Source organism: Geotrypetes seraphini, chromosome 8 (assembly GCF_902459505.1).
Source record: "Geotrypetes seraphini chromosome 8, aGeoSer1.1, whole genome shotgun sequence".
NCBI lineage: Eukaryota > Metazoa > Chordata > Amphibia > Gymnophiona > Dermophiidae > Geotrypetes > Geotrypetes seraphini.
Genome location: NC_047091.1, coordinates 41,257,673 through 41,271,125, shown reverse-complemented (window position 1 = coordinate 41,271,125; position 13,453 = coordinate 41,257,673).

Genomic DNA, 13,453 nt, shown 5'->3' with positions numbered 1-13,453 from the left:
TATCGGCCGTCCTGATCTTGGAGAACTTTATGAGTGTGGAAGGGCAATTGTTTATGAATAAGGATGGCAACCCCTCGCTTCTGGGTACCTCTCTAACTGCATTCCATATGTATTTTTCATACAGTTCTTCACTGTCAGTTTAATTTCCATCCTATAAATTCACATAGAATTTTTCTTTTCTCAACCATCTTTATTTTCTCTTCTTTATTAATTTCCAGGTACTTTAGTTAGATTGTGAGCCTTCGGGACAGTAAGGGAATTTTTAAGTACCTTCTTACTTCTCATTTATAATCTTAATGTATATTTTCTTCAAACCGCTTAGAACCTAACGGATGTAGCGGTATATAAGAAATAAATTACATTACATTACAAGCAGACCTCGCCCACCCAGTCTCTCTGAAGCTTGAGGTGTTCCGTAATTGAAAGATGAGTTTCCTGCACAAAAGCGATATCTGTCCCCCTCCTACGGAACCAGGTCAAAACCTTCTTCCTCTTAACAGGAGAGTGAATCCCGTCCACATTTAAGGTAGCTATAGTCAACTTAGTCATTAGGAAAAGGTTCCCCAAAGATAACAGGAGACAATGTAGTATAATAGACGGGCAGCCCCCCCCCGCCCCCCCCCCAACTAGGCCTCCCATCTAGGAATACTGGAGCCGGAACACACTAAAGAATATCACGGGACACGGAAGCATGGCCAACTGCCCCCAAGAACGCTGCACCACCACACACACACAGCTCTCTCCCCTACCCACACATACAACTGCCACACAGACCCACAGTCAATCACAGCATCCACACCCCCACCCAAACATCCCCCCCTGCTCCCCACCAACCCTCCTCCCTGAGAAAAGCTTCCCCAGAGCCATCCCCAAAAAACCCCAATACAAAAGAAAAAACTAAGAACAAAAAGTTCCACTCTCAAAAAGCGGAGCAACCTAAAGTCCTTAGCTGAGCTCTCATGGACCCACAGTCTCCCAAAAAGACAGTAGCTGCCCTTATGGAAGGAAAACCCGGCCAGCGCTGGAGCAAATCGGCCATCCTCCAGCAGCCTAGTCCAGACATACCCCAGCAAAGGTGAAACAGCAGAGAATCCAAACAAAATGTATTGCCGGCGACCCCGAAACAGTCCTAAGCATGAGACCAAACCAGAGCAAGAAGGTCGCCAAGCCTCAAACGTCCCAGTCACCGCAGCTCACTCCCACACCAGCCAGCAGGGTCTAGGCAGAACTCCCCTCCATGGCTCAGGTGTCCAATGTCACACAAATAGGCCACAGAGAGAAAAATGCTGAGAGCAAACTGCCATGTCAAAGGGCCGGATCAATCTCCGGGACTCCCCCATCAGCCGCCGCTGGCATGGAGTCGAGAAATTTCTGTGCCGCTGCTCAATCAGCAAAGGTATGAGGTTTCCCTTCTCTCCAAATGCGCAGCGATGCCGGGTACACAAGCGTAAACTACACCCCTTGTCTCTGAAGCGCGGTGCACAGGGGAGCCATTTCTTTACGCAGGGAGGCCACATGGAGTGAGTAGTCGTTAAACAACAACAGTTTCTTTCCATCATAGTCCAACTGACCCACTTTCCGGTAAGCTTGTAGAATAAGTTCTTTTTCCTTCCAGTTAAAATAACGAGCAATCGCAGCCCTAGGATGGTTATTATCCCCCGAGCGATGGCCCAGGCGATGTGCTCGTTCGCAAATAAAGCCAGTCGGCGGTGCCTCCAGACCCAGCTTAGTCGGGAGCCAGAGTTGATAAAAATGGTACAAATCCTGATCAGCCCAGAGCTCCGGAAGACCCACTACGCGAAGGTTGTTCCGGCGTTGGCGATTCTCCTGCTCATCGAGGCGGTCAGTCAGCGCTGTCACCTGGACCTGCAATGCGAAAATGATGGAGCGGTCCCACAGCGCAGCGTCTTCCCCGTCAGAGACGCATTGCTCCACCGCCGCGATGTGGTTTGCCTGCGTCTCAAAACGCTCATTAATGCAGTCCACTGCAGACTGGAGCTTATGGAGCCAATCCTCCAAAGCTGCGGTCACCATGCGGGAAATTTCTTGCGCCATTCTCCCCACTGCACTGAGGCAGAAGATGGAGTTGGCGACGCCGCCATTTTGGGAGCAGTGAAGGCAGACTTATGTTTTGGCGTCTTCACAGAACGCACCGGCATTCCGAGCACAAATTGCTATTCCCAAGGCCGCACTCTCGCATAGCACTTAAAGAAGGTCTCCAGGAAGATTTTTGCCGATCGGGCAGTAGTGGGACGGGAGTTTAGCAGAGTTTTGGAGACTGGGGGTCGAAGAGCTCGAGGGCACACGTCCTTTCAGGTCCGACGCATCACATGACCCCGCAGCTTAGCTGAGAAAGCTGGGTTTGATGGACCTTTAGTCTGTCCCATAATGGCTACTCTTTTCTTAAAGTTGAGGAATATGCTTCCACCAGGCAATTGTGATCTGATATTGTGATCCAAACTCCTATGTTATGATTTGTGCTCCAATTCTAAATAGAAATGGTTAAATAAAATGAAACTCAAAATATAATGAAAATCAAAAATAATTGAATCAAGTGATTAAAATATGAATCAAACTCACAAATCACCTTAAACCCTTTTTAACCTAAATAAAACTCCATAAATAAATAAATGTGTGCATGTGAAAAGCTCAGACCCAACAACCAACCTCTAGTGATCAACACGGAGTAGGTTGTTAATGAGACCATCATAGCTAATTACCGTCTCATACTATCATATATTGGAATTGATCTTACATACTAAATTAGCAGCCTGTACTTATCTTTAGCGGTGGTGAGGCTGTGACCCATCCCACAACTGCTCTGGTCTTGTGATAATTGACCAAAATTAATGCTGTCTCACATTTACCTCGACCCCCCCCCCCCCCCCCCAACTCGAGTTTCACAAATTGGAGCTTCTTCAAGAGGGAACACTGCAACGAACATTAAAAAAAAGCAATAATTCTAAACTAAAACTAAACCCACTATGTGACATAATCTATAATAATACACACTGCCATGTGTACATTAACCTACTAATATAACTATTAACCAGCTCACCAATTCGTGGGACTCCCAAACCCGAACTGACAGCGCAAGAGAGCAACGATAGGTGCAGATCGGCAAGAGATAAATCAAAAATGTGTTAACATCAGAAGGAGAGACTCCCCTTCGACATACTGACACACGAATGCCAGAATCCAGCGTTATTACATTCTAACACTGATCCTGCTCTCTGAGGGGCAGGTCCTAAACAGAGACCAGCCTTGGGGCTACCAGCCTACGGCATGCTCACGCTGGCTCAAAATAGACTTCCCACAAAATTCGCTGTCAGAATAAACACCATACCTTGTCCAAGTTATAAAAATCTCTTATAGAAGACCTAAACAGCAAAACCCCTGCCTTCAAAGCTGGAACCATTCTGTTTGGCTGTTCAGGCCTCCAGGAGCCAAGGTATGCCATTGAAATGAAAATAAATCTCTGCTCACATCTGAGCAGAAACTGGCTAACATTACCTTTAAATCATAAGCGCGCCATAAAACTGTATCGTAACTCATCCATGCTGTGGCCCACTGTGAGCCAATGGGCAACAAGTGGGGCTATCTGTCTCTTGCACCGAATGTTACTGAATGCTCCGCGATCCTGATTTTGATTACTCTTCTCAGGTGCCCTATATACATTTTACCACATGGGCACATGATATAGTAAACAACAGCCTGCGAAGAGCAGTCAGTACCAGTTTTTAAAACATATCTTTTACCCCCTGACTCCAGGATTATCATACTGTCAGTCTCCATCACAAATTGATAATAAGTGCAATGGCCACAGCGTCGATGAGGAAAGACATCAGTAGCCTCTCAAGTGTAGTCTCTGTGTTTTAAGATTTCTGCCAAATTATGCCCTCATGTATACGCAAATCTGGGTGGCTCCCTCAGTGCCCTTTGCACCTGGAGAACCAGCCAGTGTTTTTGACAATTTGTTTTTCCTGATTACTCAAATTAGAAAAAGGTAAAACACACACTAGAGCATTCTCTTGTCTAGAGACTTGGGACTGAATCAACCAATCTCTTTAACAACACGTCAAAATATTTAAGCAGGGTATCCTCGTTTTATAAATTTATGATTCATCACCGCCACCTGCACCTAAAAATCATCCTCCCCCGAGCAGACCTTCCTCAGCCTTAAAAATTGCCTGTGGGAATGTTATCCCTGAGGGGTTTGGGATGGAAGCTCCTATAATGTAAGATGGTATTCCTATCTGATGGCTTCTTGTATAAAATGGTGTTAAAAATAAACTTATCCTCTTCTTTTCTGACCACCCTTATATCCAGGAATGCTACACTTTGTTCACTACAATAGTAAGTGAACTTAATATTAGGGTCACTGCTATATAATTCCTGCATAAAGGTATCTAATTCATCCCCACAAAAAGAACACATCGCCAATATATCGCTTCCATATAGCAACCTTCTCAAACCACTTAGATGTTTAAACAAAGTTATCCTCATACTTCGCCATGTATAGACAAACAGTGAATGGGGCCACCATTGCCCCCATTGCTACCCCCTTCGTTTGAATAAAAAACTTATTTTCAAACCTGAAATAATTATAAAAAATAACTAACTGAGCCAAATCCTTTAAAAGTATTCATTTTGCGGGGACAAATTGATCACTGCCAAGGATTGATGTACTTTATCCAACGCTGCACTTTGCAGCACATTAGTATAAGGAGCACATACATCTGCTGTTACTTATAGCCCCATCTATGTTTTATGTAAAAGGCCTAAACTATCCAAGGCTTGCAAAAAATGAGAGGAATCCCTCACATAGGACTTGGCTCAGGGCACCAGCTCTTTGATATGATGGTCAATATATCTTGACAGGGGCTCTATCACTGCTACTATAGGATGCCCAGGAGGATGTATGGGCAATTTATGGATCTTTGGAAGAAGCTCTAATTTGTGAAACTCAAGTTGGGGGGTGGAGGGAAATTTGAGACAGCGTTAATTTTGGTCACATTATCACAGGACCAGAGCAGTTATGGAACGGATCACAGCCTCACCACCGCTAAAGATAAGTAAAGGCTGCTAATTTAGTATGTAAGATCAATTCCAGTATACGGTAGTATGAGACGGTGATTAGCTGTGATGGTCTCATTAACAACCTGCTCCGTGTTGATCACTAGAGGTTGGTTGTTAGGTCTGAGCTTTTCACATACACACATTTATTTATTTAAGGAGTTTTATTTAGGTTAAAAAGTGTTTAAGGTGATTTGTGAATTTAATAAATAAAATGAAAGTCATAATCAGGATATTATTTTGTTGTGGATATAGATAATGTATCTTGAATTACTGTATGATGCAGTTGAAATTTTAATAAAGATATTTCAAATAAAACTAAGGACATAATCAAATCCTAATCATTTTATTCTTGTATCACCTTCCTGGTATGAAACAGGCTTTCAGATACTTGGCTTCATTTCAGCATGACACTTGGCTTCATTTCAGCATGACACTTCCTACCAAACCAAAAGTAGCTATAGGGACCCAGTGAAAGTCACCATATTTCAAGGATGATGTACTAAAGTGCAAAATATTGGTGCAACTGAGGTTTCACCTGGAAAAAAAATTCATGAAAGTACCCCAAAAGTACAAAATTTTATTTTATTGCTCAAAGCTACATGAAAATGTTCACAAATTTTGACCCTCACACTAGTAGATTTTCACACACAATCCACTGTACACAAGCACTTACTCATGAACTGTTTTAATACAAAATCATATGAGGGTAAATCAAAAAGTAAAGACAAAATACATTTAATGACTTTAATAGAAGTAACTGTGAGCAATTGAACATATCACTTTTCCACATAGTCCCCATACAAGACGACGCATTTGTTGTGTAACCAGGGTTAAAAGTTACCTGAGCGAGAAAAACAGGATTTAAAGAAGATTTTAAAGGGTTTTTAAAGAAAACCTGGAAGGTAAGATCTATGTTCCTATTTTGAGAAGTTTGGTTTGTGTATTTTTTCTTTGGTGCAGTTTTGGTATTCTGTTGCTGATTTCCTAGACAGGTTTGCTGTCATAGTGCAGAGATCAGATGCGAAGAAGTGGAAAAGTCCAAAGAAGACTGGTGAACTCAAAGTATTTCACAAACACCCTTTATTTCTTCAATGAAACATTCAACGACTTGACATGTACATGTTTCGGCCCAAAGGGCCTGCCTCAGGGGGTCTCACAAGTTTGTATTAGAGTCAGAGTTCACATCCAATGACCCATTCAATTTTGTATGGATTACGTTGTAAAAACGCCACCATTCACAACTGCATAAGAAATCTGTAAGGTATCTGTGTTTTTTCCAATTTTGAGAAGTTTGGTTTGTGTATTTTTTTTCTTTGGTGCAGTTTTGGTATTCTGTTGCTGATTTCCTAGACAGGTTTGCTGTCATAGTGCAGAGATCAGCATCAGCTGGGTGAATATTCCAACTGTCAGATATAACAGTTGGGAGGGTGACTTGGATCTGTGTGCAGGTAGTTTGGTTTGTGTGCCTTGTGAGAAGGTAATTATAGCTGGTTTTATTGAATTTTGAATAAGAATTGGACGTTTTGGTTGACATCATAGGCATCATAGAAACATGGTGGACTGAGGAAAACGTCTGGGACACTTTGCTACTGGGATACAAACTATACCGCAGAGACAGAGTGGCTCAAAAAGGTGGGGGCATTGCCATATACGTCAAAGAGGAAATTGAATCTACTGGAGAGAACACGTCACAACTGATGGATAAGTTAAAGTCTCTATGGGTCAAAATTCCGGAAACAAATGGCCTGGAAACGAAGATCGGCATCTACTACCGATCCCCAGGGCAGTCCAAAGAAATTGACGGAGAAATGACGGACGAGATTAAACGCAACTGCAAGGGAGGCAACGCAATTATCATGGGTGACTTCAACTATCCAGGAATAGACTGGAACCTAGGCACCTCCGGCTGCATTAGAGAGACCAAGTTCTTGGATGCTGTAGGCGATTGCTTCCTGGAACAACTTGTCAAGGAAAACACCAGAGGAAATGCAATTCTGGACTTAATTCTAAATGGTCTATGAGGACCAGCACAAGATGTAGAAGTAGAAGGGACGCTGGGAAACAGCGATCACAATATGATCCGCTTCGATCTGGATGCAGGGGAGAAACATCAGTCCAAAACGACAGCCAATGCACTGAACTTCCGAAAAGGGAATTACGGAGGGATGAGACTCATGGTGGGGAAGAAGATTAAGAAGAGGATAAGCACTGTAAAAATGCTAGAGCAAGCTTGGTCCCTTTTTAAGGACAAAGTCACCGAGGTGCAAAATCCATATATACCGCGTATCAACAAGGGATCAAAGAGGAAAAAGAACAAAGAACCGCCATGGCTCACTGTAGAAGTGAACAAAGCGATAAGAGACAAGAAAGCCTCGTTTAAGGAATGGAAAAGGTCAAAAACGGACGAAAACTGGAACAAGCACAAACAACATCAACGCAGTTGCCATAAGGCGGTAAAAGGGGCCAAAAGAGACTACAAGGAAAAAATAGCCAAGGAGGCGAAGAACTTCAAGCCATTCTTTTAATATATTAAGGGGAAACGACCCGCGAAGGAAGCGGTGAGACCGTTGGATGACCATGGAATAAAGGGAGCGCTAAAAGAGGACAAAGCATTCGCCGACAAACTGAACACATTTTTTGCGTCTGTATTTACCAAAGAAGATGTACATAGCATACCGAAACCCATCGGGATATATGCTGGAAATGAAGACAAAAAGCTGACAGGATTGACGGTCAGTCTAGAGGAGGTGTGTAAGCAGATTAATAGGCTTAAGAGCGATAAATCCTCGGGACCAGATGGCATCCATCCGAGAGTCATCAAGGAACTGAACGGGACCATAGCTGAACTGCTTCAACTAATAGCCAATCTGTCGATCAAATTGGGAAAGATTCCTGAAGACTGGAAAGTGGCGAAAAACTTCAAGCTGTTCTTTCGATATATTAAGGGGAAACGACCCGCAAATGAAGCGGTGGGACCATTGGATGATAATCATGTAATAAAGGGAGTGCTAAAGGAGAACAAAACCATTGACGGAAAAACTGAACACATTTTCTGCGTCTGTATTTACCAAAGAGGATATACACAACATACCGGAACCTGACAGGCTATACGCTGGAGGCAAAGACGGGAAACTGACAAGGTTGACAGTCAGTCTAGAAGAAGTATGCAGGCAGATTGATAGGCTTAAGAGCGACAAATCCCCGGGACCAGATGGCATCCTTCAACTAATAGCCAATCTGTCGATCAAATCGGGAAAGATTCCGTAAGACTGGAAGGTGGCGAATGTTACGCCGATCTTCAAGAAAGATTCGAGGGGAGATCGGGGAAACTACAGACTGGTGATTCAGACCTCGGTACCGGGAAAGATGGTATAGTCGTTAATAAAGGACCACATCATTGATCACCTTGATGGACACGGGCTGATGAGGACCAGTCAGCACGGTTTCAGCAAAGGCAGATCATGTTTGGCGAACTTGCTGCACTTCTTTGAGGGAGTAAACAGACAGATAGACAAAGGTGACCCGGTCTGGATTTTCAGAAGGTGTTTGATAAGGTCCCGCATGAACGACTACTTCGGAAAATTGCGAGCCATGGAATCGAGGGTGAAATACGTGGATTAAAAACTGGCTGGATCATAGGAAACAGAGAGTGGGGGTAAATGGACAATACTCGGACTTGAAGAGCGTCACCAGTGGGGTGCCGCAGGGCTCAGTGCTTGGACCCGTGCTCTTCAACATCTTTATAAATCATCTAGACATTGGTACGATGAGTGGGGTGATTAAATTTGCAGACAATACAAAGTTATTCAGAGTAGTGGATTATGAAGATCTGCAACGTGACATAATCAGGCTTGAGGAATGGGCATCAGCATGGCAGATGAGGTTCAACATAGATAAGTGTAAAGTGATGCATGTAGGTAACAATAATTTCATGCACGAATACAGGAATACCTCCCAGGAAAGAGACTTGGGAGTTATGATCGACAAGTCAATGAAGCCGTCCACGTAATGTGTGGCGGCGGCAAAAAGTGCGAACAGAATGATAAAGAAGGGGATCATGAACAGATTGGAGAAGATTATCATGCCACTGTACCGGGCCATGGTGCACCCTCACCTGGAGTACTGCATCCGGCACTGGTCGCCGTACATGAAGAAGGACATGATGCTACTTGTAAGGGTCCAGAGAAGGGAGACTAAAATGATTAAAGGGCTGGAGGAGTTGCCATACAATGAAAGATTAGAGAAACTGGGCCTTTTCACCCTTGAACAGAGGAGATTGAGAGGGGACATGATCAAAACATTCAAGGTACTGAAGGGAATAGACTTAGTAGATAAGGACAGGTTTTTCACCCTCTCCAAGTTAGGGAGAACGAGAGGGCACTCTCTAAAATTGAAAGGGGATAGATTCCGTACAAATGTAAAAAAGTTCTTCACTCAGAGAGTGGTAGAAAACTGGAACACTCTTCTGGAGTCTGTCGTAGGGGAAAACACCCTCCAGGGATTCAAAACAAAGTTAGACAAGTTCCTGCTGAACCAGAACGTATGCAGGTAGGGCTAGTCTCAGTTAGGGCGCTGGTCTTTGACCAAGGGCCGCCGTGTGAGTGGACTGCTGGGCAAGATGGACCACTGGTCTGACCCAACAGAGGCAATTCTTATGTTCTTATAAGTTGAGGTTTGATATATAGATTCTGGAATTTATCCAAGGGTGAAAACATTTCTTTCTGGCTGATGTGAAGAATTGTTTTATCTGTGAAACTGTTTAATGCTGGAAATTTATCTGTGAGATTCCTGTGAAATGTTGTGAGAGAAATATTGGTGAAGCAAAGTTGTGAAACTGTTTTGGAAACCTGATTTCTGGAGAAATTCTCAGTCTCTGAGTAACAAATCTGTGGTGCTGATTTCTGGAGAAAGTTTCAGTCTGATATCCTGTGAGAATCTTCTGGGAAATGTTTTAAGAGATTCTCTGAGTAACAAATCTGTGGTGCTGATTTTTGGAGAAGATTTTATGAGACGTCCTGTGACACATTCCTGTGAAATGTTGTGAGAGAATATTGGTGAAGAAAAGTTGTGAACTACATTGAAAACCCTTTTCTGGGAATATTTGCTGTAAAGATTTTTGAGATTTTGAGAAAAGATTTATTTGTAATTATATATAGGAAATTATAGGGAACACCAATTAACTGTGTTTTTCTTAGCTAGGATAGTTTTAGGCATCGTTGGGGTTTCTAGATTTAGGATAGGTTTTTCTTACTGATTTGATTTTAGTCAGTGTAGTAGGTGGGTTCCAAGGAGAGAGAATCTACTAGCAGCAGCGTGCCAACGTGGTACCTCCTACACAGAAAGGACAGAAATCTTCCAATACACTAACCCAAAGAAAAAGGAGAAGTCTGAGAAGCTGGAGGCTGTAAGATAAATTATTTAAAGAAAGCGTTCTTAGACCCTTCAGTTAGTCATTGCTGAACAAAGAATTTAAAAGAATAAATAATACTTATCTGATAAGCCTGCATAGTAACTGCTGATGGTGAAACTATTAATGGGACCAACTATTAATGGGATCAAAGAAGATTTTATTTGGACATTTAAAGAACTGAGCAGAAGTGAAGCTAAATTTCATTATCTAGTGTTGGTATACAGTATCTGGTCATTAAATTGTATTCCTATTCTTAAATTTGAATCCTTAGTGCTTCTTTATATCTATTTTATTATATGTGTAATAAATATTTTTATTTCCAGGTTACATTATATTTTATTATTACATACATTATTATTATTTTTATGTAAATCACTCCTCCTGGGGAAAAGTATCAATTTAACCCTCAGTGTTTATGACTAAAAACAAAGTTTATTTCAAGAGGGATAGCTTTTACCTCAGTCTGAGAAGGAGGGGGGTTACAGTTGTATTCAACTAGCTTCTGCATTCCTGCAGAAAATAAGTTTTACAGCTGCTCCTGAAGCCAGGTGAGCACCATTTTCTTCATCATAAGAGGTGAATCTGTGACATAGTAACATAGTAGATTAGGGCAGATAAAGACCCGAATGGTCCATCCAGTCTGCCCAACCTGATTCAATTAAAATTTATTTATTTTTTTAAAATTTTTTCTTCTTAGCTATTTCTGGGCAAGAATCCAAAGCTTTACCCAGTATTGTGCTTGGGTTCCAACTGCCGAAATCTCTGTTAAGACTTACTCCAGCCCATCTACACCCTCCCAACCATTGAAACCCTCCCCTGCCCATCCTCCACCAAACGGCCATACACAGACACAGACCGTGCAAGTCTGCCCAGTAACTGGCCTAGTTCAATATTTAATATTATTTTCTGATTCTAAATCTTCTGTGTTCTTCTTTGAACTCAGTCACAGTTTTACTCTCCACCACCTCTCTCGGGAGCGCATTCCAGGCATCCAATACCCTCTCCGTAAAGTAGAATTTCCTAACATTGCCCCTGAATCTACCACCCCTCAACCTCAAATTATGTCCTCTGGTTTTACCATTTTCCTTTCTCTGGAAAAGATTTTGTTCTACGTTAATACCCTTCAAGTATTTGAACGTCTGAATCATATCTCCCCTGTCTCTCCTTTCCTCTAGGGTATACATATTCAGGGCTTCCAGTCTCTCCTCATACATCTTCTGGCACAAGCCTCCTATCATTTTCGTCGCCCTCCTCTGGACCGCCTCAAGTCTTACGTCTTTCGCCAGATACGGTCTCCAAAACTGAACACAATACTCCAAGTGGGGCCTCACCAATGACCTGTACAGGGGCATCAACACCTTCTTCCTTCTACTGACTATGCCTCTCTTTATACAGCCCAGCATCCTTCTGGCAGCAGCCACTGCCTTGTCACACTGTTTTTTCTCCTTTAGATCTTCAGACACTATAACCCCAAGGTCCCTCTCCCCGTCCATGGATATCAGCTTCTCTCCTCCCAGCATATACGGTTCCTTCCTATTATTAATCCCCAAATGCATTACTCTGCATTTCTTTGCATTGAATTTTAGTTGCCAGGCATTAGACCATTCCTCTAACTTTTGCAGATCCTTTTTCATATTTTCCACTCCCTCTTCGGTGTCTACTCTGTTACAAATCTTGGTATCATCTGCAAAAAGGCACACTTTTCCTTCTAACCCTTCAGCAATGTCACTCACAAACATATTGAACAGGATTGGCCCCAGCACCGAATCCTGAGGGACTCCACTAGTCACCTTTCCTTCCTTCGAGCGACTTCCATTAACCACCACCCTCTGGCGTCTGTCCGACAGCCAGTTTCTGACCCAGTTCACCACTTTGGGTTTAACTTCAGCCCTTCAAGTTTGTTCAACAGCCTCCTATGAGGAACTGTATCAAAGGCTTTGCTGAAATCCAAGTAAATTACATCTAGCATATGTCCTCGATCCAGCTCTCTGGTCACCCAATCAAAAAATTCAATCAGGTTCGTTTGGCACGATTTACCTTTTGTAAAGCCATGTTGCCTCGGATCCTGTAACCCATTAGATTCAAGGAAGTACACTATCCTTTCTTTCAGCAACACTTCCATTATTTTTCCAACAACTGAAGTGAGGCTCACCGGCCTGTAGTTTCCTGCTTCATCCCTGTAACCACTTTTATGAATAGGGACCACATCCGCTCTCCTCCAATCCCCAGGAATCACTCCCGTCTCCAGAGATTTGTTGAACAAGTCTTTAATAGGACTCGCCAGAACCTCTCTGAGCTCCCTTAGTATCCTGGGATGGATCCCGTCTGGTCCCATCGCTTTGTCCACCTTCAGTTTTTCAAGTTGCTCATAAACACCCTCCTCCGTGAACGGCGCAGAATCTACTCCATTTTCTCGTGTAACTTTGCCAGACAATATCGGTCCTTCTCCAGGATATTTGTTTAGCACATTTGCTTTCTCCTCATCACTCTCCACATATTTGTTCCCAGCATCTTTTAGCCTAGCAATTCCATTTTTTATCTTCCTCCTTTCACTAATATATCAGAAAAAATTTTTATCTCCCTTTTTTACATTTTTAGCCATTTGTTCTTCCACCTGTGCCTTCGCCAAACGTATCTCTCTCTTGGCTTCTTTCAGTTTCACCCTATAGTCCTTTCTGCTCTTCTCTTCTTGGGTTTTTTTATATTTCATGAACGCCAACTCTTTCGCCTTTATTTTCTCAGCCACTAGGTTGGAGAACCATATCGGCTTCCTTTTTCTCTTGTTTTTATTGATTTTCTTCACATAAAGGTCCGTAGCCATTTTTATCGCTCCTTTCAGTTTAGACCACTGACGTTCCACTTCTCTTATGTCCTCCCATCCTAACAGCTCTTTCTTCAGGTACTTTCCCATTGCATTAAAGTCCGTACGTTTGAAATCTAGGACTTTAAGTATCGTGCGGCCGC